Source organism: Ambystoma mexicanum, chromosome 12, assembly GCF_040938575.1.
Source record: "Ambystoma mexicanum isolate Mex_15411 chromosome 12, UKY_AmexF1_1, whole genome shotgun sequence".
NCBI classification, from domain to species: domain Eukaryota; kingdom Metazoa; phylum Chordata; class Amphibia; order Caudata; family Ambystomatidae; genus Ambystoma; species Ambystoma mexicanum.
The window spans coordinates 104,774,540-104,801,015 of NC_090936.1; the positions used below are offsets into that span (position 1 = coordinate 104,774,540).

At 41.7% G+C, this 26,476-nt stretch overlaps 1 protein-coding gene across 2 annotated transcripts in view; it reads right to left on the minus strand.

Annotated features, from left to right (window-relative positions):
• SYT10 (synaptotagmin 10) overlaps positions 1-26,476 on the minus strand; it is a 583,991-nt gene that overhangs the window by 17,942 nt on the left and 539,573 nt on the right. Inside the window, exon 7 of one of the 2 annotated variants that reach the window (XR_011281745.1) lies at positions 17,795-17,918. The exons of the other annotated variant lie outside the window; for it this stretch is intronic. The gene's annotated coding sequence lies outside the window, so the exon portion shown is untranslated. The remainder of the gene's footprint in view (positions 1-17,794; positions 17,919-26,476) is intronic. 2 annotated transcript variants of the gene reach the window in all.

A 26,476-nucleotide genomic window follows, 5' to 3' on the forward strand; every position in this document is an offset into this window, starting at 1 on the left:
CTGCCAATTGAAGCGAGTGTTGTGAATATATATATATTATATGGTGGTGGCGCGAGCTATGGTTGCTTAGCTTACCATAACATGTGATGTCATCAGTGATGTCATTAATGACATTTGTGATGCCATCTTTCATGTCCTGGGTGTTAGTGTTAGCAGAGGACAGTGATGCGGGCAGTTATGGTCGCTTAGCCTACCATAACTGGAGAATTTCAGCGGTTTTTCGGTTTTACTTTGAAACATAATGGCACGTTTGAAACGTTTTTTTAGTGAAGTGCACAGGTTTTTGGTAGGGCAACTTAACCATAACGTCCCCTTAACAAAGTTTGTTTTTTTAGTGAATATATATATATATAGTAAATAAACGCTGTTAAAAGGATGTTATGGTTACAAGTAAAACCAAAAAACCCTTGAAATTCGCCAGCTGGGGTAAGCTAATCAACTATTACTCGCGCCACCACCGTGCACAGCTAAGACTATCACCCATGACATGAAAGATGACATCACAAATGTAATTGATGACATCACATATCTAGCCCACTTGTTTTTGTTCACTATATGTCTAGGCCAGTTGCAGTTGTTTTTTTCACTAACATTAAGAATTTTAAAGAAGAAAATGTGCTTTATATCCAGACGTTAACTTTGTCCTCTGTTATTAAGGTACTTTCCTTAGAGTTTGGCCGCAGCTCATGGTGCATCTACATGGGGAAATAAGCACACCTCAAACACACAATTCATTTATATACATGAAGATGATCTTGAATGTTATTGAAATTTCCTGGTGATGTTGTTTCTTTCTTCCTTACCAGTTTCCCTGGATGTGCCTATGATGTGTATGCATTGTGGGTCTTCATATGTATTTTTGTACTAACACAAGTGTGCAATACGTCTTGAATTGCTAGCTATTTATTAGATTCCTGTATTAACAACAGCACTCCAACATAATGTTTTGTTTAGAAGAGTACACTCTTTAATACATGAATTACTTCATGATAGAATCACCTCTGAAATCTTGCTACCAACATTGTAAACACAACCCCTTGTCGGACCTTTTTATTGCATGTAATTTAATATGTGATGTCATCGTTGATGTCCTGGGTGTTAGTGTTAGCAGTGTACGGTGGTGATGCGAGTTATGGTTGCGTAGCTTACCATAACTAGGGAATTACTGGGGGGTTTTCGGTTTTACTTCTAACCACAACCTCTCTTTAACACAGTTTTTTCACTGAATTTCATAGGTTTTTATTTGTGCAACTTAACCATAACTTCCCTTTAACAAAGTTTGTTCACTGATTTCATTTGTTTTTTACCAGTGCACCCTAATTTGTTACAACTTCCTAATATATACTCACTCCATATATAGCAGCATTTTCAGCCAATCTAGAAAGTTTCACCTTAAAACTGTGCCATTCACCAGCTTCTAGCAACATTTTAACACTGCTATGAACTTTCTGTAACCTTTTGCACATTTGTTGGCCGACGTTCATGAACGCCCAACGCCATTGTGGACTTTCCAGACAGTGTCACGTGAACACACGTACGCAGCATGCTGATGTGTTCATGAACGGGTCCGCGCTTCACAAACAGGTCTGTACTTCGCGTACAGTTCGAAAACTACATTTTCAGCTGATCCAGGAAGTTTCAAGCTAAAAATGTACCCTAGCACGATAATAAATTCTAAGGTTATTGTCATTTTCTTGTGATGCTCTTTGTTTCCTTCTTACTGGAGTTTCACTTTATGTACCTCAGATTTCAATGCATTGTGTCTCTTTATATGTATTGTTTGTACTAACAAGTGTGTAGCAAATCTTGTATTGTTAGCTACTAATTTCAAGTTTACCATTAGACCAAATTGTGATAGCCTTGCATTCATTATTTTACATCAGAATTAATTTGATATGTGATGCCATCAGTGATGTCATCAATGATATTTGTGATGTTATCTTTGATGTTCTGGGTGTTTGTGTTAGCAGTGCCACCTATGATTGCATACAAGAGATGGAGAAATGTATGTGATCACCTAGTTAAGGAAGAGAAACAGAAAAGACGAGTCAGCCACAATTGCACAAACGGAAAAACAGAATCTTTCCATGTCTGAGTTGCAATAATTGTAACAACATAATTGAAGGTACTTACGTTAGACATCCCTGTCAGGGGCCAAGATCAAACTCAGGGACTATGCAACATGTGATTCCATTAATACTATCTACGGACTTAGTTGCCCGTGTGGAATCTTTTACATGGGTCAGACCATTAGACGTGCGAAGGAGAGATGGAATGAACATATGAGCAACATCTGCACACATAACATCAAGTCGCCAGTAGCTTGACATTTCTCAGAAAAAATACGTGCTATTGCACTGCTACGCTGTATAGCACTAGAGGTTGTCCACAGACCGCAGAGAGGGGGAGACTTGTCTAAAAAATTGAAACTACAGGAACTTGCATGGATTGACAAAATGGATTCCCAATCCCCGACTGGGATGAATGTAGATTTCTACTTGGGGGCATTTCTGTAAAATAGCCCGCTTTTATTGGAATCAAGACAGTTGATCTCATCATTGACTCAAGTGTATTGTTCTGATTTTAATATCAGGTAATCAGTCCATACAAAATCATATTAAGTAGAGACTTGAGATTCAATGTGTACCCTATTGGGATACACATGCTTGGGTATGTCTTATATTGTTATGGAATCAATATTTTTACCCATGATTGGATCGAACATTAGATCTTTAATTCATTTATGAGACCCTTTGAATCACATTCATAATGATGTTGACTTTGAAGTGCGATTATGTGTTCAGACTCCTAATTATTTGACAACTGCCATCCTCTGTGTATGAATATTTTGCAGTATCTTTCTTACCTGAATGTTATTTATCCTATATTTTGAAATTATAGATTACAGATGATGAGACTGGTGTTTAAGGTGCTCTTACCATAGAACGCTCCGTACAATAGGTGCAGATTACTTATATAATGGCTAGAATGTGAAAATGATCAATGAGTATTTATACAACTGGATTGCCAACCACTAGTCTATATAGAGGCAGTCATTTTCCCTTACAGATTTTAAGACTTCTATTGCCAAATTATACTTTACCTGCTACTGGCATAAATTGTTTTCATCTACAGCATTTCTATTTGTATTAATAATCTACAAATCTCATACAATTGGACCCTTGATAGAATCACACTTCTAGAGGGACATTTGTCTCTAAACTCTATTGACATTTGTTGGATAGTAAACCCTTTATTGGTATCACACATGGAATGAAACACCTAGTACAGCCCCTCACAGCGCTCCAGTTTCCATCACTTAAGGAGGAGGCTCACAGACCAGACGCATGCCGCTATGCATCTGTTATTCATGGGCATAGACTGATGTTTACATTGTGACATCATCACACCACAGCGTGATGATGTCAAGGACTGCACTGTAAATAAAATGCGACCATTTTGGGTATGCTTGCATTAACGCTGACATCCAGGAGAGGGACGGGCACGCTGCAGGTCAGAAAGTAAGTTAGATATGATCCTATGGAACCTCTACATTCTAATCTCCCCATTAGTCCTCCCTAATCTAAGCCTAATATAAATACTGCATAGCCCAGACACCTATGTAGTCCTCATATTTCGCCAATATATCCACAGCCTTGTGCTTGTACACTGAATGTGTGATGATACTAGAAAGTGATTCTACACAACCTTCAGCATTCACTGATACAGTGGACGTTTTGACCAGATTCTTAGAAATGAAGATCCATTTGTGATCCACAACATGATGAATTCTTGTTAGATCTCAGCATGTGCATATTCATACCAATTTAAGAGGTAAGCTTTGCTAATATAGTATAGCCTTTGGGAAAGGATTAGTTACATGTGTCAATATCGCCTTTGCTGCAGGGCCTAGATCCTAATCGAGTTGCACCATGCATACTCCTTTTTTTCCTAGATTGATAGATAACATAGTGGAAGTCCATCTATGCTAAGGGTTTTATCTTCGAAGGAATTCTACACACAACGAGTTTTGACTCACTCCATCATCCAGGTGAATAAAGTCTCTTGAACATGGGAGAAGGTATTCATTATATACTTTTACATTTCATTGATTTTTTATCTGAGAGATTGATATGGTGACATTTTGTTGATCTTAATTTGTTGTACTTCCCTTGTAGAAGATGAAGACTGAAATGTCCCGGAATTATGAAAAAATTTTGCTCCTGACAAAGGGGGAATCCTGAAATGTGTAGCGCTCTCATTTATATGTGTTTGATTAAAATAACTTAATATTTTTTTAGGAAACAAAACAAGTGTTGATTTGGGTTTCTGTTATAATCAGAAAAGTCATAGATTTCATTGAATTTTGACTGAGGTGCAGGGGGTGCGAGGTCCTTATTACTCTGGGACTCTTTCTTCTGCTCACTTGTGACTTGCCACCTTGTTCCAGGGTGGTATTACTCTCCCCTACACCGCAGGATTATCACATTATCAATTTAACTTAGTTTACATGCAACTATCTAAGGTGTGCAGCATAAGTGTGACTCTTTCTCAAGTGCTGATAGGAGCCCAGAAAGAAAGTGGCAAGAGATGCCAAGGTAGAAGGCCACGGGCTAACTGCTGTGGCAGAGGAGTCCCAAGGGTAGAGTACACAGCCACCAGATGGTAGACTCGCAAGATCAGTACTAAAGGGGGGTGATGTTCTGGTGTTGACTAGATATAGGGACTGGAACCTGTGAGGTTCATGAGGGACCAGGATACCAGTCTCAGTGGCAGTGGTATGAATTAGCAGGGAAGGGATTAAGCAAAAGAGGAAAAGGAAAGCAGAGTTTTTAAAAGTTTGCAAAACTTAAGGAAGTCCAGCTGAAGTATAAGAGGAGCAGGAAGGCTGCTCCAAAGAGGGGCACCGGCCAAAGAAATAGACATGCCTCCCAGGCTTTGTTGCAAAATGTGTTTGATAAGCAGAGAATGGAGTTACAGGAGTGGAGGGCTCTAGCAGGGTAGTATTTAGGGAGACAACGTTGGACATATTGTAGTCCCAGACCCCAGAAAACCTTGTCAATGATAGAGGGTCTTGAATATCATCCTTACAACCACCAGGAGCCAATCTACACATTTTATGGCTGCAGCGATACAATCTTTGTGCTCAAGCCTATTTTAGATTAGCTGTAGGGGGCGTAGACAAAAAAGGGGTAGGTTAAGGAAGGGGCTGTTGCAGTGGTCCAGCCTACAGAGGACCAGGGCTCTAGGGACTTTGAGCCTCTGTGGGAATGTGAGGAACGGTAGAATGCCCATGAGGAGGTCAAGCTAAAAGTGGGATTTCTTTACAAGCTTCGAAATTTAAGGACTAAAGGAGATAGAGAACTTCACTATCATTTTAAGGGTTTTGGTGAGAATAGAGGGTTCAAACAGCCAGAGGATAAGAGAAAAAGAGGGCACAAGTATGAAAGATCTCAGTCTTACTAGCATTGAGACAGAAATTCTTAGCCGCACACAATGCATCGATGATGGTCAAACAATCAGGGATAAAAAACGAGGCGAAGAAATTAGTTGAGGGAAGTTTAAGGAAAGCTGTGTGTCATTGACATAACACTGGAAATGAGAAAAAAATAAGGCCATCAGGTGAGCCAGAGGGATGAAATAGATATTGAAGAACCACAATCATAGGACATAACACTAGGGTACTTTGCAGAAAGACAGTGAGGTGGTGGAGTACAATAGGCCCAGTTGCAGCTTGGAAGGGTGGTTAGTGAAGAAAACAGGTCAGCTAGTCCAGCGCCTGGTCCATGATGCTAAAGGCATCATGTGACCATTTAATAAGGATACACTGGTTGACAGTGTGAAAAGCGACGGAGACAACAAGGCGCACTATCCTCAATTGTACACTTCAATTATATCATTCCACCATATTGCAAATACTTTATACTCCCTCTACATTACCTATAATTACAATACACATATTACTATAGTGTGTGGGGCCACTGGCCAGATTATAGAGGGCATAGCCTATAATTGAACCATATAACAAGTATGTACAATACACCTTTAAATAACAAAAGTTACCCAGAACCCCCTGCACCCAAATGATGTCCGTGGACTCGGCAGCATCTGCAAACCCTTTTTTCACCTAGAAAAATAGCTCCATATCAACTTTATTTCTTTACCCAAACCCTTTCCAGGCCCTCTTTCAGTTCACAGCGTTGTCCACGGACTACCACAGTATCTGCGGACTCAGGGGCACCTGCACACAATTTTTCACCCATAGAAACAGCTCCATATCATCTTTATTCCACTCTCCCACCCTCTCCAGGCCTATTTTGGCCACCAAATAACCCCAAATGTGTTTTCCAGACTGTTTCCCCACTGCAGACAATGGCTGTTGTCCGTGGATCCAACATGTCGACCGTCTCAAAAAATATGACGCACCTCACATTTTTGAGCATCCAATCAGCAGGCATGTATGATGACCGCAGACATCACGCCGCCCCCTGATTGGACCAGACATGTCTGCGGCTTGTGAATCGGGAAGTGACAAAGCCGCCACTCCTGGAACACATTTTGTGAAAATCCTTCCAGCGGTTTGGGCTTCAGGTATGCGCAAATTCAATTTACATTGCATCTATGAGGAATTCCACATATTTTAGGACTCCCCCTATAACTTTGCCCCCCTGGACGAAACAGCACCAAACTTTGCAGAATCATTCCGAGGGGATCATATACCTATTTTGTCTGGTGAGGATTCATCCGGGGGGGGGGGGGGCAAAGTTATATGCCACCCAAAAAGTGCTCTTTCCATGAGTTGAGCAACTTAACCATAACTAAAGGGCCGAAACCGCAGGCCCTGTAATATATACATATACATTTATTACAGGGTCTTTGATAGAGGTGATAGGGACCCTCTAGTTATGGTTAAGTTGGCTTTCCCACAGCAACAGTCCTTTTTGGGCAGCTTATAACTTTGGCAGTTTCACAAATCTGCACACATTTTTGCAAAAATAATATAGACTCAACTATGCCAATGATTTTGGAAATGTTGGTGGAATTCATCAAGAGGGGGCAACATTATAGGGAGGTTCCCAAAATTTTCAAAATTTTGATAGACAAAATGTGAAAATAATTTCTTTTGCGGCTATAGTCAAAACCGCTGGGTGGATTTTCATCAAACTTTTCCGGGGTCCCTAAAGCATGCTTTTGCATATTTGGTGTTCATTCGTCATGTCGATGTTTTTAAAATGCCCAAAAAAAAGTAAAGATAAATTTGTGAGATCTTGGTTTGCTCTGCAGACTCATTTCCTGATTCATTGTCCATGGATGCCTCTGAATCAATCGGAGCGGGTGGCAAACATTAGCTAACATTGCCTGTAGGTGCTAATTGGTCAATTAAGAAACGTGAGGTTTGTCAAAGATTTTGGAACAAATGCCATGTACTTGTAGTCCATGAACCGTGCACTGAGAACATATTCAAAAACACATTACACTTGCCTTACAATTGAAAGAACATCTGGGAGGTAAGGGGAGGGATGGCTATGTCTAGAAAAAGAAAAAACAAGCGTTGTTAACTCTCGGATGTTCTCAAGCATCTCACATGTTTGGAGACATTACTGTAATGTTTACAAACTTAAGAAATGTTCAAGGACATTCATCCATATGTACACACACCCATATATAGTTATGGTTCAATTGTATTCCTCATAGGAAGAACACTATTTGGATGGCTTAGAACCTTTGCACCACTTTAGGAATCTGCACAAAACATTCCAACAAATATATAGATACGACTCTGAATCTTTTTGAAAAGTGTAGTGTGATTTTGTCAAGAGGTCACAAAGTTTCTTGGGAAAGTTCCAACTACCAGTTTGGCTTGCATGGGACAGACTTTTCTGTCACACCAATAGTCCAAACCACTGGACAGATTTTCACCAAACCTGCATGAGGAGCTTTGTCCATGTCCTGTGCTTTTGAAAAGGTGGTGTTAATCTGTCAAATGTTTTTTTTTTGTTTTTCAAAAGTGCCAAAATGGAAGTACAAAAGAATTGTAAAATAACTCAATATGGCCACTGTACATGGGCACCAGGGACTCGCTATGGTGTTCAAATGGGAACTGGGCCAGGCTGAGGCAAGGAGGGCAAATGTGTACGCTGTGCTAGAATGGATTTCTAAACTCTGGCCTGGTGGTCAGAGGGCTGTTCAGACAAGTGGTTGACTGTAAATTGGTCGAAAGACAAATGGTTGACGTAATTTGGTCGAAAACCAAATGGTCGAATTTTTTTTTTATTTATATATGTATTTTTTAGGTTTTCGTTTAGGGAAAAAAAGGGTTTTTTCCCCTCAAAAAAAAAAGGGGTGAAAATAATATAAAAAAGAAATTCAACCATTTGGCTTTCGACCAAATTGGTTCGACCATTTGTCCAGTCAACCAAATTTTTTCGACCAAATGTCTGGTAACCGGTCAGAGGATTGGAAGGCCACTCTGGTTGGATGAACAGGAGGCACTTCTGGGAAGATAGACAGACCAATTCACGGCAGCTTGGAGAGCAGTCAAAGCTAAATCTCAGACGGAGTGAGGGTGACCAGGGGTCTCCAATGAGCACACACACTGAAGCACCAAGAATTACAACTAGGCACTAGTATACACAATATACCATTTATTATAGACCCAATAACACAATGAATAATTAAATGCTCTAGTAAAATACCACACAAACTTCACACTATGTAATATATATACGATCAATGGAATCAGTGCGAGAAAGTTAACAACTCCACCAATACCTGCAAAGGAAAGGGGTGAAAAACGTTTGTAGCACTGACAGCCTTCAGCTATGACAATCGTAACTTTATAAGTCCAGCCCTAAGGTGAGTGGAGACTTGTGCTCAATGTTCAATGCGCGTGTAAGGTGCACAGTTGTGCATAAAGTTCACAAGTACCTTCTAGGGAACAGGAAAAGCTTAGGAGAAGAATTCTGAAGGGGTGAAATGGGTTACAAGAGTATGGTGAAGATCTGCTACCATGAACAAATCTGTTCCCAACTTTTGGAGAGCTTTAGGCAGCAAGTACTACCCAAGGCCAAAAATTAGCCTTCAGTATTATGTTATGTTGATTTATACTGCCCACCGATTCCACCCAAGGGCAGTCTCTAGGCGCAGTGAAAGAATGCGTTTGGATGAACAAAGTAACTAAACTACTCACCACTCTTAGTTCGGTTTTGGCCAGACTTGTCAGGTCCAGAGGTAATCACCAGAGGTATGATTTCCTGCCCTCCTTTCGGCTTCCAGATGCACAGGTGCTGCAGGTGTGGATACAGGTGAAGTATGGTACTGGAGCTGCTACTCTTGATTGCGTTGAGAAGCGAACAAAACACTGATGCAGCAGGTCTCAGTGCACTGGATGGAATGCGGGAAAACCGGTGTCCGGTCATTATTTCGAATTCCAAAGGATCGAATGCAATACATTCGAATCAAAAGGACACAAAAAAAACTGAATGCCTTTTTTTAAATGTTTTTTTTTTTGGTTTTGGTACAGGTAAAATTAGTGTTTTTTTGTCCAAAAAACAGGGGTTGGGGGGAACCTCCTACCAAAAAAAAGAAAGAAAAAAAAATGTGCATTCGTTTTTATTTTTTCTTCGGTCCTTTTGTTTCGAAAGTTTGGCATTTCGAACCTTTGTATTTGATTCTTTAACCCACAACCGGGAAAACCACCTGAAGTGACTGTCACTGTCCCACTGTGCCGAAGGGGTACTCAGCTCTTGCGCTATGACACAGCATTCGATCATGTGGTCCAACAGAGCTGGGACAACAACATTTGGCAGAAGAATGCATTGTTGTACAAGCTATGATTACCCAAAGTCTTGAGTCAAAACTCAAAACAGCAATGCTCCTACACAGCAACCTAGGTTCAAGCTGGACAGTCCACTGGATGGCCCAGGGACACTTCCGAACAGGCTCACTTGCAGGGTTACCAGGAGGCCTTGAGCGTGAGTAGTCCCCCCACTCCAAGGTTTCAAAGCACCTTCGCAGGTCTTCTGAGATCGGCGCAAAGCAGGGCTTCACCGGTACAGCAGCAGGATTCGGGTGCCAGGCCTCCTCAAGTGCGTCTCGGGGTCGTCCTTTGTTCTGCTGCTAGGCTCCTCTGGATACTTGGTTCCTTCAGATCTGGTGAATGAATGCAGGCCCATTTCTCTTATCCACAGTCAGCTGAGTGCTCACACCCAGCACACCAATGGCAAGGTCTGCTCCATGCTTGCACACCAGCAGTGGTCCAATCAGGGACATGATATTTGGCAACTGATTCTCATTATGAATAATAATATGATTTTCATGTTTGTTATTGTATACATTCATACAATGTGATTGTTGTTGTGCAGCTATATATTGTGATGGATTTGTACATCTGCAATTTGTCACAAATCGTTTGCTTTACTGTTTAGATTGTTTGGAAATTGTAATTTGCACTTGCATCATGGCGCATTGTCAAAACAAAATTATGAAGATTTTAACTCCTATTTACTGAGGATAGAGATAGTTGTTGTAAACATGTCTATATATTTGATACTGATTTATTTGTTGTAAATGTTGCTGTTTAATTCAGCATTTCCTATTATATTGTAAGATAGCCTATGATTGAGCACCTGCAAAATAGGCATTTAAGCTCAGACCACATGGAGAGAAAATTGAGTTTCTTGTAATAGATGAACCATTGAGGAAATGTTCACACTTTCCTGGCTGAAATCATGAAACTATTTTGTATGGATTAATACATCTTCATGTGCACTTTAAAGAGAACGAGTTAGGCCTTGTTTGTAACCCTTCCGACTGCTCCCTGTATTCAGTGGTTAATATGTAAAAAAAAAAAAAAATAAGTGCCAGGGCCCAAATATTTTCTAGCACTCCAGTGACACTGCGAGGTAGGCAATTCCCCACCACTGCTGCCACCACCCATGGCTGCTCCCTACAGTATTGACATATTTGGGGTTACACTGCAGCTCGCACCTGCTGTTTGTGGTTGATGGATGCACTGACTAGCCCTGGCAACCATCCCCAGAAATTAAGCACTGCCTGTATGTCAATAAGAACATGCCAATGTGAGGTTTTAGTTCATATAATATATATATAAATATACTAATAGGGTGGGCTGTTTTTCATTTCATTTCCCTGCTCTTCACTTTCACTGACTCTTGCCCCACTTAACACAGTGTACCATTTAGGCCTTGAAAATTGCAATGTGTTGGGGAGTTGAATATCCACATGCTGGTCAGCGAAAAACTGCAGATCAGGTACAGACAGACACAGATAAGGGGGTATCTGCAGGAGGGGCTATGTAAGCTGTAATGCTGTGATGTTTTCAAATGCTTCATTTCATCTCTGTCGGAGGAAGTGGAGACATTCAGCGAAAGCTCGAAAATATGCAAAATAAATGACTTTATTATCCTAATCTAGGTATTGACTCGTTTTCTACTGGATCAACATTCTATTCAACCCTTGGCTAACACAGTATATGCGAACTGAACCATATATATATATAATATATATATATATATATATATATATATATATATATATATATATATATATATATATATATATATATATATATATATATATATATATATATATATATATATATATATATATATATATATATACACTAGCAAAAAGTACCCGTTCTCCGACCGGGTTCTGTGGACAGACAGGACAACACTCATCAATTGTTGAAAATCGATGATCCTGTAGGTCGCTGTTCTGATTCGCTTATCGCTTGATGTGCTTAGCACTCTGAAGTAAACTGCACTGAGAAGGGGTGGGTGTGACTGGCTGACATACTCCGGAGTAGACGTTGGGGGGAGGCGAGAGTTGGTGAGCTGCTGCATACAGGGCCCTTCTGTGCTCTCCCACACCTGTCGCCTCACCCTGGCATGTTCCAATTTGTTGCGGTGCAAATATCTTAGAAACGTGCATTCTAGGGCCTTAAAACGTGGTTTTATTTGTTCCTCATTTTGAGATCGGTCCTTCTACGATCACATTGATGTTTCGCCGATTTCAAGCAACCATCTCATGTGTGAAGGTGCTAAAATCAATGGAAAGGGGTGGGGTGTCCAAATGTTATTTAGACAGTAAAGTCTGGCGTGTCATAACAGGTAACTATGCAAAATGTGGTGTAGATTGGTGAAACGGTGTGGAATTGTATGAGGAACAATGCTTCACCAAGCCACAAAAAAAAGAAAATTCAGGGAACGGGTGGGGTGTCCAAATTTCATGTAGCCAGTATTGTCCAGAGGGCCCTAACAGTTAACTATACACATTTTGGTGCAGATTGGTGAAACAGTGTGGAATTGTATAATCACCAAGCCACAAACCCACAAATGTTCACTTATATATATATAAATATATATATAGTCACTGAAAAAAACATTGTTAAAGTGACGTTATCGTTAAGTTGGGTTCCTAGTGACTGTTTCGACAGTCAAAGTTTCGAATGCCAAAAGTTCCAACACAAAAGTGTCGAAAAAAAAGTTTCAATTTTTTTTTGGGGGGGGTTCCCCTGCCAAAACCCTCATTTTTTTCATTTTTAAAACCCTTATTTACCTATACTAAATTAAAATAACCCTATAATATTAAATAAATAAAATAATGTTTCGAAACTTTGACTGGACACCTTAAGTTGCACTAATAAAAACATATGAACTCGATGAAAAAACATTGGTAAAGGGTTAGAAGTAAAACCAAAAACCCCCAGAAATTCGGCAGTTATGGTAAGCTAATCAAACATAACTCGTGCCGCCACCAGGCACTGCTCAGACTAACACCCTGGAAATGAAAGATGACATCACAAATGTCATTGATGACATCACTAATAACATCACATATTAAATTAATGTTAATAAACAGTCCCTACAAGGGGTTGAGTTCATAATGTTGGAATCAAGATGTTAGGGGTGAATGGGAGACCTACCATGAACTACTTAATGTATTAAAGAGTACTGTTCTTTTTTAAAGATATGGATCAACAGCCTCTTTTATCGATTGCAAGGTAGCTGGTGGGATTTTGTGTCCCACAGAAGTAGGCGGTGTAGTTACAGTATTGATTGAGGAAGATGAGCCTGCTGCTTCCCAAAAAAGCAACAATCTTTCTGAGAGCATTGCAGTGGTTGGATTTGGGGTGGCGGCGCATGGCGGGGGTCCTGTCGGAGTACTGTCCAGGTAGTGTGGCGACTGAGTACACTCAGTGCATTTCACTTTGGTACTTTAGCCTTTGGTACATTCCCAACACTGGTAAAGAACTGACACACCCATGATTCTCTCTGTGTGCTAGAGGTAGGCACGTCCTCTACCTTTTTCATTGAATTTCTTAGGTTTCATTAGTGCAACTTAAGCATAACATCCCTTTAACAGTGTTTTTTCAGTAAATTTCATAGGTTTTTATTTGAGCAACTTTACCATAACCTTCCTTTAACAAGGTTTTTCCAGTGAATTTCATAGGTTTTTACCAGAACAAACTAATTTCCTACAACCTACTAATATCATACTTACCCAAATAAAGCGACGTTTTTGTTCAATTTACAAGATTTCACCTTAAAACTCGGCCATTCCCCACCTTCTACCATACTTGTTAACACTTCAATACACTTTTTGCTACTTTTTCCACAGTTTTTGTGTTAGTCGACGTTCACGAATGTCTGACGTCATCGCAAACTTTTCGGGCAGTGTCACCTGACCAAGCTCTCGCGCACGGCATGTTGATGCATTTGCGAATGCGTCTGTGCTTCGGGAACTGTTCGGAACTGCATTTCCTGCTGATCTAGGAACTTTCAAGCTCAAAATGTACCCTTGCACAGCTCCTACGCCTATTCTAACTCATTATCCATTAACAGTCTAGCACAAAGCAGAAACTTGGAAGACTATTAGCAAAACTGCTATTTATCTTACAAATGGCATCACCCATTGCCATCCCTCCTCCCCAAGAGCCACCACCAGCACCAGCTGGAGGACCTACACAACAACAAAAAATGCAGTATTTCAAGACAATGAAGAGGACCAAGAATATGAGTTAGAGGAATTGGAAGAGTCTACAGTCCTCTGTATATACTGCATCACACCACTCTGAAGGGGGAGCAATTTTGAAGTGGTTTTAAAGCTGCAATCAAGGACCATGTCAAACACCGCCCCTTACCTTTGATGTAACACACGCGAAACATCTTCCCCTGTAAACCTGCCCCTCAAAATTTGTGGTTGGTGGCTCGTCTCTCATTTCCCTCCCCAACTTTATTGCAGCAAATATGCACAAGGAGGGTCAGCAAGACCTTCAAAGCATTGTTTTGCAAATATGTCCTGTGTTTTATTTTTTTTAAAGTGTGAAAATGTAAGTACACAACAGTGATATAACATTGGTGTCTGTGCAATGGGCCTGGCGTTCAGCGAGGAGAAATATGTACTGCAATTTGCTTATTGAAGCAGCATGGCCGAAGCAGTAGGTTTGAATGGGAAAACATATTCTGCTTGCGATGACAGTCCGAAGTGGTGGACTAGATTGCAACAAACCTGGAAGCATGTTTTTGGAAATATGTCTTGTGTTTTATTTTTCCAAAGTGTAACAATGTAAGTACTCAAACTATTCATATAAATGTGGTGTCTGGGTAGTAGGCCTGGCCCTCAGCAAATGCAAATGTGTACTCTGATATGCTTATTGTAGAATGCTGTGAGAAACCCAAACGTGTCTAACTAGCTAGTCCACGGCGATCTGTCATCCAGGTTACCAGGACATGGCCATCGCTATTAGATCCAGTTCCTGATTAACTGGCTCCTGGAGGAAACAATAGGTTTTCTTGGAGGTCAAGTAATCTCTTGCATATTGTTGGACTGGTGCGATGGGTGGGTGTACACTGGGTGTATCTCAAATATTTGATCCCTTCAATGTTTAATGAATCATTCTGGCAGCAACCATCAAACAGTAAATCATACCTATCTAATGCCATCTTCAAACAGGCCCCAGAGATTTGGGCGAATCTGATGGACCAACTCTTTTTCCTAATTGACAAACTAAACCGGATTCCGACAATGTGGAAAATGGCGACGCTCATTCCCATTTTCAAACAGGGAGACAGGAATGAGCCATCTAACTATCAACCTATTTCCCTCCTCGACCCTTTGGGCAAACTGTTTGCTACCTTCCTGTTGAAAAAACTTAGAGTGGGCCAAACAAACAAATAGATTTGCAATTAGGCAAACAGGTTTTACGGCTAACGTGAACCTACTGATTCTAAATCTTATCAAACATGAAGCTATACAGCACAACACTCAAGTATGTTTAGCTTTCGTTGAGCTCCAGATGGCTTTTAATGTCATAAACAGACAAAAACTGTCGGACAAATTGTTGACCTGGAAGTGCCCTGGAAGTGCCCAACTGAGATTATCGAGCCGATCAAACTATTGTACTCCAATACCTCAATTACCATCAGACTCAACAAAGAAGGAGTTACCACCTCCCCTATAAGGACATGGAATGGACTGAAACAGGGCTGCCCATTAGCTGCAACCCTGTACAATCTCTTTACAGCTGAGTTCAAAGATCATGTCAATGTCCATGCTCTTAACCCTCCGAAAATCAATTCTGTGCCTATCCCGACTATGATGTACGCTGACGACATCGTTCTTCTAGAAAGAATGATATTTGGTCTACAAAATAATTTGCGGATGATGGGTGAATACATGGAATTCAACGAACTGCAAATAAAAAAAAACATAGTCATGAATTTAACGAAACAACTACGTGAGAAAAAACAGTGTCTCAAGCTTACATTAGATGGCAAGGAATCGATTGAAATGACCACTTTCAAATATCTTGGAATGACAATAAACCAATCCAGGTCCGAAAAAGAATGGGTGTCCGACCTAGAAGGGAAGATTCAGTCCCTTGCCAGACAAGGGAGTTTTCTCCATCGAAAATACGGGAAGTTCTCGTTTAAACCCATTATCGCCTACTATAGGCAAAAAGTTATTCCCATTATAACCTATGGTAGTGAATCAATGATCATTTTGGCACAGATCAACTGGCAAAGGCTTGAGGCTTCCTTTTGGTGGAAGATTTTGACACTTCCCAATACTTTTCCAAAGGCAATAATAAGATATGAAGTAGCAACCCAATCACTAGCATCAATTGCTTCATGGAAACAACTGGATCTCTTTCATAAAATAATGACCAATGATAAAACGCTGGCCACTCAAATACTGAAATCCCTTCCCAATGCAGTGAATAACACTGTTTTGAAAGCCTGGAAACATGAGTTAGAACACCAACTGATAAACAAAGACATCTCTTTGGAAATGCTATTTCATCGTCCCCAGTACGCTAAAATTAGGATCCGGCATAATGATTGGACCAAGACAATCACTGAGAAATCAACACATCGTATGAATCATCAATGCGACAGTGACATCCGGGCCATCAACAAACTTCCCCAGTAGTTAACTCTATTTCCTGACCAAAAAATCTGTGACCTTTTTATGAAAATTTGCTTGAATACCATCCCGACTCGAAAACGAGACAAATACCTATGGCTGATAACATTGCCGCTTTTGCCTTGATCCGGAAGTACCAGACACATTGCACCACATCATCATGGTCTTCACAGCACAAAAGAGAGGACTATTTAGAGACCTCTTTAAGATTTCCACACTGCAACTAGACTCTGAAATCAGATGGGCAAAGTTCCTGTGCGGTCATGATAAAAAATGAATATGTACTATTGAGCAGTTCCTTACTAATATACTCGATCTTGATAAATCGGTGTAGAGACTTACTTCATTTGCATCAAAGCTTTATTTGGTTTTTCTTCTTCCATTTTGATGTTGGTGTTTTGTAATTATGTGTGTATTTGTAATGTAAGAAACTTAATTTTTCAAAGTAGATAAATGAAAAGTTTATTTATAAACTATATAATTTAAAAAAAAAAAAAAAAAAATATATATATATATATATATATATATATATATATATATTTGATGTTGTCAATGGATTTACATGCCAGTTTTGTATAACAGATGGGTCTAAGAATTGGTTCATAAACTTCATATAAATATTGTTGGGATCCAATGAGATTATCTTTTATTGTGTTCATCGTTTTACATTCTAGTGCTAGCATTAGGCCACTGATTTGGGGCCATACACAAGATTCCACCTTGAGTGTATGTTCATCTGTACAATCTGTGCTCTTCTGTGTGATGACAATGTGTATGAATAGCAACCATCCATCTCTCACAGAAGCCATGTTACCATGTCAAGTGAGGGGTGTCAGGATAGTGCAACAGGATGAGTGTGAGAAGGCAAGCAGAATGCTAGCAACACCTCCCATGTAGTATTAGCCAGCACAGACACAAGCATAATCCAAATGATATGGATGATATACCTTTTAGGTACCAATAACACATAAAGATCCAGATCTGCCAGTAAATTGACAACATACATCTGTACAGCTAGAATCACAACTCTAAGAGTGTACGTTGACAAGCGCCATCATCTTGTGTAGAACAATACAGGTGTAATGTCTCAGACATTAGACCTGAGGAATTAAAATGCCAGCAAGCTAAGAAGCAGAGAAAATGCTGGCAGCAACACTTTTATTTTCTCTTACAAACACAGGGAATACAGGTGTGGCACTCACAATAGGAGGATACACTATACAACAAAAGGTTGATACGTTGGAAAAACTGAAGTGAAAAGAATATTGAAATGGTGGGAACACACCACACTCCAGATTTACATAGATGATCAGCAAATTCCACAGGGTTTAAGGAATCTTACCGTGCCATCATATGAAGACCCAGATCCATTAATGCTAGAAAAACGGATGAATCATACTAATCTATGCACATTCACCATGCTGGCAACTCTAGCACAATTTGCCAAATCTTTTCTCCCACAGAAGCTGATGAGATTAAAAAACAAATTCCAAAATTAGAAGAACATTTGGAGAATTATTAAATAAGGTTTAGCAGGCAAGTATTTAATAATTAATAAAGACTATGACAAGCCAAAACAATGTTTATTTTATATATATATACGTGATAACATCTTTTGGTGTATAGCACTCTATCAATTCAATTCAAGATAACAATCAATATTAATGCTGAATATTGTATCCAAAATACTCAAATAAAACATAGAACACTAAAATTAAAATCTACTTAGGATAAATCCAACCTCTTATTTACAAAATGTATACATTTTAATAAATCGACAGTAAGACTAGGACATCATTAATAATAAGAGAAATGGGATTTTATACAGAGCTGTATGTCATAGAATTCAGGTACGACCACTATAGTGCACATACTAGTTTATCCTGCCAGAATCCGTTAGGTTGAAGAACTTGCTGGTTAGGCAGACACAATAATAATATTGTATAATTTTCTTTACAGAGGAAAATCTGAGGTACAAATACTTCTGGTTTATTTATGAGCCCTCTGACCCATAGATCTTAAAGGGCATGCCTTTACTTGAGAGCCCAGCCACTGTACATTTTCCTGCATCATACTCGGTGGTCCTGCAAGATAAAGTGCCTTGTTCAATGCTCTCATGCCAAATTGTCTCATGATAGAGTTTAGCAAGTAACTCTTAATTCAATAAAGAGCTGGAAGATAAAAATGCCCATGGTCGTACCAGCATTTTTTATAATTTATCAGATCATCCCATCTCCCCGCATATTGCCAAAAGGTTGCTAATGTTCAAATTGTTATACACTGTTTCAGGTGAAGGACCTCAATTGTAAAAGGCTAAATAATATTCAAACATCTCTATACTCCTAGGTCCCATTTAACATACACATAAGTGTTAGGTACACTATATTTCCACACGCCCATTAGAACAGGGCTTAATAATGACCAATAATAATGGACTTTTTGGTTTTGGTATGCAGTGCTATCTGGGTAGAATCCGTTTTGATATATGTCAGATTTAGGTTACTGGTAATAGTTTTAATATAACTGAACCACTTTAGTGAGGATGGATTAAAACGGTGGAGGACTTCAACCAGAGTAATTCTATACTTAGCAAGGGCTGGGGAGTGCCAGATCTTTGCTCAGTAGTTGAAGGGTTTTGACTTTGCAGTGTGGCTATTCCTGGAGATCCAAGCTCTAAACGAAAGGGGTGCAATGAAGGAGTGATAACATGTTTATAAAAATATATTCTCCCAGTCTCTGGGATTATTAAATTATTGACAGCCAACAGCTTGGCTTCATACATAGAGTGTATCTGGGATCCATACATTGTGGAAATTAAATATCATATGTGCTCTTATGTAACATGAGCGGGGGAATTGCACCCTGCACAAAAGGCCTGCACCGAATATATAGATATACAGAATTTAAAACTGCTCCAGCATTTGTAGTCAAGATCTGATTTAATAATTTGATCATGCCATGATACCCAGGTAGTCATACAATCTCACTTCTTCAATAGAGAAATTATTAACATGTAGCGTCAGGCTTTATACCTTTCGCTTAGCGGCGGTGTCCCCTGCTCCACTTGTGTGGTATAAGGGATTCAGGGTTACGGGGGCATCCCCCACTCCGCTTGTGCGGTATAAGGTGTTCGGGGTTGCGGGGGCGTCCCCCACAGTCGTAAGGCCGGAACTGTGCCATTGCACAATGGATTTGATATCTATGTGATCACTGTGAGCCTGCAATTTTGCATTATTTTCCATAGATTCCTTTATCCTATTGCACTTTGTGACAAAAGAATCACATTGTCTGCACATAATAGAATCCCTATTGCAGTTCTCTTTAAAATAGGGGCATCGGCTACTAAACTAGCAATCTAGACCACAATGTCATTAATGAAAAGGTTGAACAAAACAGGGGTCTCACTTTCAATCCAAAAAAGATTTAGTTTTCTCATCCCCCCGGGCCATAGCGTGCATTTGCAATGTTTATTTTTAATTATTTTAATTTTTGTAACGCACCACTCGCCCGTAGGCCTCAGAGTGCACAGGGTGTTGACTGTTTATAAATACATTTTGGCTTTGCATAGCTGACCACAATACTAGTCTCTTAAACACGTGTGTCAGAATCTGCACTTGGATTTTGCAGGAATTCATCTAAGATTGCCAATCATGCTTCATATTGGGCAGGGGCATGTACATGCTGATCTATTTTGCATCAAGGTACTCGCCAGCCTACTTTTAGTAACTGTTACTGTCACGTTTGAGGGTTCACTGTTTCCAGTACTACAATAGCTTACTGGAATACTATGTGGCATTTTCTTTGAAGTGGTATGAAAAGTGAGGCAGGCGGGCACATTGCCAGAGAACCAGCCATCACAGGCACATAGGTATGCTTCGTTAAAGCAAAGGGCAAGGTGAGAAGCATACGCATATTGCCGTGTAGGGCTGGGCGATAGAGTATTAGGAAGGCCACATTTTTCGTCTTAGTCCTCTCGGATACTCCTGATTACCATAAGTGCTTTTCATTCTGTGTTTAAGTCGCTGATAATGTTCACTTGATCGTTAAATATATTCCTTATTTGTACATCAAGGAAAATAACCACGTGTTCAAAGACAGAGGACTTTGAAGCCTGGTGTATATTCTTTGTACTATTAACCTGACATTTGATTTTCAACCATAGATAAACTTCTAGCAGTGGGTCACTGCCAGGCATACTCGTCCTTGGCACTTAAGGGGTTAAGTTGATTGATATGCAAACCTGTAACCATTCACTTTGGCAACCCCAAGCACCCTGCACATCTGCGCTAAAGTGGGTTATAAAGCCTGGTTAATCAAATGGGTGAAGTGGCCATTTCCCCAGGCAACAAGCAATATTTGCTCGAAGGATGATACTTTGCCAGCGTAGGTCATCTGTTTCACTCTGGAGTCCAGCTACAAGCCATGAAATACTGTTTACATTTCCCTTTTTTAGGCTCACTCTTAAATTCCCATATTCCAGGGTCAGGATATGTTAACTGAATGTAATCAGTGAGGTCAGATAGGGTTGGCTACTGTGAACATAAAAAGTAAGGAGGACTACAGACACGAGGAAGGGACGGATGTTTATTCATCCACAACTATTGAACAGTAAGTGGGCAAAAAAAGAGAAGATGAAGGAATGGTTAATATATTAGATGTTTGATGTGACCTTGCGCCTTGTAAAGAGGGGATGAGAAGCCTAGGGCTATCATGGAGAAATTCAGTGCACGTCCTACCCCATAAGGGGACGGTGGCCGCTGAGTGGGGCCCCATTCCTGTACCTATCTTTTGTGCGAGTTTTGTTTATGTGCAGTACCCCTACGAAACTAGTTACTTACCTGTAACTCCTTTTCTCCAGCACGGATATCTTGCATGGATTAGCATGCTCATGAATATTCCCCATCGTCAGGCTGGGAATCCTCTGTAATATTAAAAGCAGTTTTGCTTTAAAAGTAAAAACTGCTTGTCGCGTATATAGCCAGTTGCTGTCCCTTTGGGTCATACTGCCCAAGCAATGACGTTTTTCCACCCCAGCTCCACCCCCAGTGGCTATTCTCAGATTTAGAGGCTCATGTGAAGTGACAGTAGCAACCAAGAAGAGCCATAGAGAGGTTGTCGAGAGGGCTGCATGTGAATCCATGTAAGATACCTGTGCCAGAGAACAGGAGTTACAAGTGAGTAACTAGTACTTTTCCACCATTGGATCTTATATGGATTCACATGCTCATGTATACGATTATAGAGCAGTACATACACAACCACAGGAGGTGGAACAGGCTCAACAGAAGCAAAAAAAACACTCATCTTCAGAAAACACTCACCGCAATAAAACAAGTGGCAAAGCACTGTCTGGCCGACAAAAGATTCAACCCTGGAATACCTGTCAATGCTGTAAAGTCTTATGAAGGTAAGAGTTGACCTCCACGTAGCAGCCCTGCAAATGTCCAGCAGAGGAAAACCAGACTGTGACGCAGTAGTAGCAGCCATGGCTCTGGTGGAATGGGTTCTCGGTATTCCTGACAACGACTTGCGTGCAAGCCAGTGGCAATATGTGATACAGCCAGAGAGCCACATGGAAATAGAAACTTGGAGAGGGATTTCCTCTGCCCCCAGGTGCAAATGTCACAAACAACTGACAAGTTGTATGAAATGTTTTAGTGCGTGCGACATAGAACTTCAGAGCGCGCGCCAGCTTCAGAGAATGCAAAGCCTGTACAGCCAGAGAGGAAGGATTGGGGAAGAAGATGGGCAGACCTAAAGGCTCGTTCAAATGAAAGTCTGAAGGAACCTTTGGCATAAAGGATGGAGTATGTAGCACCATCTTGGACTGATGGAAAGACAAATAAGTGGTTTACAAGAGAGACAATTGTGGCTGAAGGGATAGCCACCAGAAAAGATATCTTCTAGGACAAACACCTTAGAGAAGCACTGTGAACAGTTTCAAAGGGAGGACTCATCAACTTTGACAGAACAACGTGGAGCTCCCATGCGGGGAATAGATCCTTCACAGAAGGCAATGCTCTGAAAAGAAACTTCAGGAATTCTGTAACAAGCCTGTGAGGCCACAAGGAAGGCCTGCCAGGCGTTAGAGTGTATCGGGAAATAGCTGCCAGGTGTACCATGATAGATGCATGAGCAAGACCTGCCTTTGCTAGGGAGAGCTGGAACTACAGGATTTGAGGAACTTGCATGCAAAGGGAAGAAAACCCCAGCGAATTATACCACACAGAGAAGTGTTTCCATTTGTGCTTATAGCATGCAAGACGGTGCCCTAACTTTAGCCAGAATATCTTTGCATTCTACAGGCATTGAGTAATGGCCAAACTCGAGGTTTGCAGCCAGCTTGAAGGATGCTGGGTAGTGATGTAGGACAGACCTTCCTCTGGGGAGAGCAGGTCTCGAAGAAGAGGCAGTGTGATGCAAAGAGCCACAGACTGGTGGAGAAGGTCTGAGTACCAGAAATGACTGGGCCACGTCAGAGCAATAAGTATCACCTTGCAATGGGCCTTTTGAGTGACCTTATCACTCGCTGAATCAGGGGAATTGGTGGGAACATGTAGAGAAATCAGCCCTCCTAGGGGAGCAAGAAGGTGTCCACTTGACTCCTTAGTTGCGGGGACCGGCTGGAAAACATGAGGCACTTTGCGTTCATTGCTGTGTTGAATAGGTGGATTTGAGGGTGACCCCAACTTGAGAAAAGCAGAAGAACTTGAGTATGATGAAGCGCCTACTCATGGCAGGTTCGTAGTTCCCTGCTGAGTGAATCTGCGCTGGGTTTGTGAATGTCTGCTAGATGGAATGGAATGAGAAACATCTTGTAATCTATCACCAATTTCCACATTGCTTACACTACTTTGGATAGAATGGGAGAGCCGGTTCCCCTCTGCTTCCTAATGTAGAACATGGTGGTCATGTTGTCTGTAAAGATGTGGACCACCTTGCCTAGGAGTTGGGGTTTGAAAGACTTGAGAGCCCAGAACACCGCTTGCAGCTCCAAGATATTTGTTTGCAACTCTTTCTCTTCTGGTTGCCAAAAGCCCCTGGAATGAAGTTGACCTGTGTGTGCTCTCCACCCTTCCAGGGAGGCCTTGGTGGTCACCGTGGCCTGATGCACTGGAAAGCAAAGCGGAGCTCCTTACCTGAGATGCCGATGAACGGACCACCACTGCATGGACTTCCTGAATACTGGAAAGAGAGTTATCTTGTCACTCCAGGAGCCTGATACTTGCTGCCACCTGGCATCTAGGAACTGTTGTAGAGGTTTCATGTGCAATCTACAATGAGGGATTAGGGGGGTGCATGAAGTCATAATCCGTAACAGAGATTTGATGGAGCGCACGGTTATCACTGGAAGAATTGAGAGCTGTTGCACTTTGTTCAAGATGGCCTTGGCCCTCTTTTCCGAGGGAGAAGCCAGACATGTCAGTGTGTTGAGATGTTAGCCCAGAAAGAGAGCACTCTGCGTGGGCACCAGGCATGATTCCTGAAAGTTGATCGAGAATCCCAGTGAAGTCAGGCATCTGATGGTCTCTTTGTGTGCTATAAGACCAGTGGAATCAGCCAGTCATCTAGTTAGAGATAGACATAGATCCCTGAACAATGTAGATGGGCTGCCACTGGAGCCAGACACTTTGCGAAGACCCTCAAAGCTGACTTGAAGCCAAAGGCCTTGAAATGGTAATGTATGTCTGCCATTTACGATAAACAGGAGAAAGTGCCTGCGATTAATGAAAGTAGGCATCCTCTAGGTCTAGGGATGCCAGGAAGTCTCTGTGCTCCAGTTGTTTGAGCATATGCTACAACGTCCCCATCCGGAACTTCTGGGATTTGAGGAATGTGTTGAGTTGCCTCAGATCGGTGTTGGACTTCCAACCACCTGACTTCTTTCTCACCACAAAGTATCTGGAGTACACTCTGGAGCCCCAGAGAAAGTTCTGCACTGCCTCTATTGCCCCCCTTTTTTAACAGTGCTCGGATCTCCTGCAAGAGCAGAGGCAGGTGTCACTCCTGTCTTATGATGGGAGGAATGGAGGGGAATTTGTCCAGGAACTCGAGAGTGTGACCCTGCTCAACAAGGCTGAACACCCACTTGTCAGTGGAGATGTTACACCACTCGTTGACAAACTGTGATAGACAGCCTCCCACTGTGGTGCTGAAGTGGGGAACTGGGCTCTGGACCTGGTCAGGCCAGTTTGGTCGTTTGCATCCTGGAGGACGTTCCACGTCCATGCTGCGGTCCCCTTCTGTAGGACTGTGAACATCCTCTATACACCTCTTGTGTGCTGGAGCACGAAGGTTGGCGATATGCTGGCCTGTACTCTTTCATGGACCTGGAGAAACGGACCTTGGATGAACAAAAGGAATGCCATTGTTGCTGAAGAGCACCCATCGAGCGTGCCGTATCTGTGCCTGCCTTTATGGACTGCAGGATCTCATCTACAGCTTTGCTGAAAAGGTCCACGCCTTTAAAGGGCCACATCAATAACTTTCGATTGGACCTCAGGCGAAAGTTTGTGGCCTTCAACCAGCCTTGACTATTACTAGTCATAAGAGCAACAGGAGCAGGAGGAAGTTTGTGGTCCACCCCCTTTTTTTCTTCAACCAGCCTTGCCAGAGGAACACAGCAATGCTTCCAAAATCAACCTTGTGAAATAATACCAATACCAATGCCTTGTTCTTCTTGCCCCCTGGAGGAAGTCTAAGATGGGTCCCAGGTTATACCATAGCTCCCTCTCGTATTTGTAGAGTATAGCCAAAGTGTTAGACACCTTGATGGTGGAGGCGGCGGAGGCGATGATGCATTTCCTAAACGTGTCCAACTTCTTATCCTCCTGGTCTGGTGGGACCATGCATGGAGTGGGGTGGAGTTAGTAGATCTTTTCCTTGCTTCAGCAGAAACCACAGAGTTGGGTGAATGCTGGGAATGAAGATACTTCGGGTCAGAATCTTGTATTCTGTACTGCTTCTCTAAGCACTCCTTCTTTGGAGGGGTCAAGAAATGGGTTTCTTTTCATGACCTATAAGCCAGCTTCTCATATGTCGTCGAGCAGGGGGATTGACATGACTGCTTTTCTATAGGATTCTCTCCTTTGGAAAAGGAAACCCTCCTTTTTCTTCTCTTCAGGAACCAGGTTGAATAATTTTGCTGCATGTATCAATGGAGCATAAAAGGAGCCAATCTCATCCAGTGTAGAGTCCCTGGAGGGCAGATCCAGATAAGGGGGTTTGCCATCAGCCAGAATTAGGTCCTCAAACTCATCTGTACCTTGAGTACCGTGTGCTGTTTTAGTGTCAGGATTAGTATCCATGTCTGTGAGGGTAGCCACAGTATTGGAAAACAGCCCTGAGGGCAATGGTGGGCTCCCAGAGGGAGCATGCCTTGAGGGCAATGGTGGACTCCTAGAAGGAGCAGCCTCGGGAGCTATTTGAGGCAAGGGCACAGTTGGTAAAGCTGGTTGAGGAGCAGTAGGCAAGGGCACAGTTGGCAGAGGCTGTGAGCAATGAGGTGGTTGTGGCCAAAGAGAGCGATGAGGTCTAGGAGAAATGGGGTCAGGAGAATGCACAACCTCTTCCAGATCAGATGAGGAAGACCCTGGAGGCTAGTCATATGAGAGAGTGCCTGCATGCAGTAGTTGAGCAGGTGGTAGTGCTCTGAGAGAGCCCACCAATGACAGAGTGAAGAATGGTTTGGTCTTGGTTGGTCTTGGGGGATAGGAGAGAGATGGCGGCATCTGCTTGTCCACCCTCACATCCCTGGGGAAGGAGGTGATGACAGGGGCCTGTGGCATCTTTGACGGAGCTGCAGCTGGACCATATGAGGGTGGCCGTGGAGGTAGAGCAACCTTGTGGACTGTTATTTTAGTCATCGACAAAGTCATTGATGCAGCCGTCAATGGGACAGGAGCTGAGGAGGACAAATGCCATTGGCTTGGGCAGTATGACCCAAAGTGACAGCAACAGTCTCTATAAGTGACAAGCAGTTTTCAGTTTTAAAGAAAAACTGCTTTTAATATTACCAAGGATT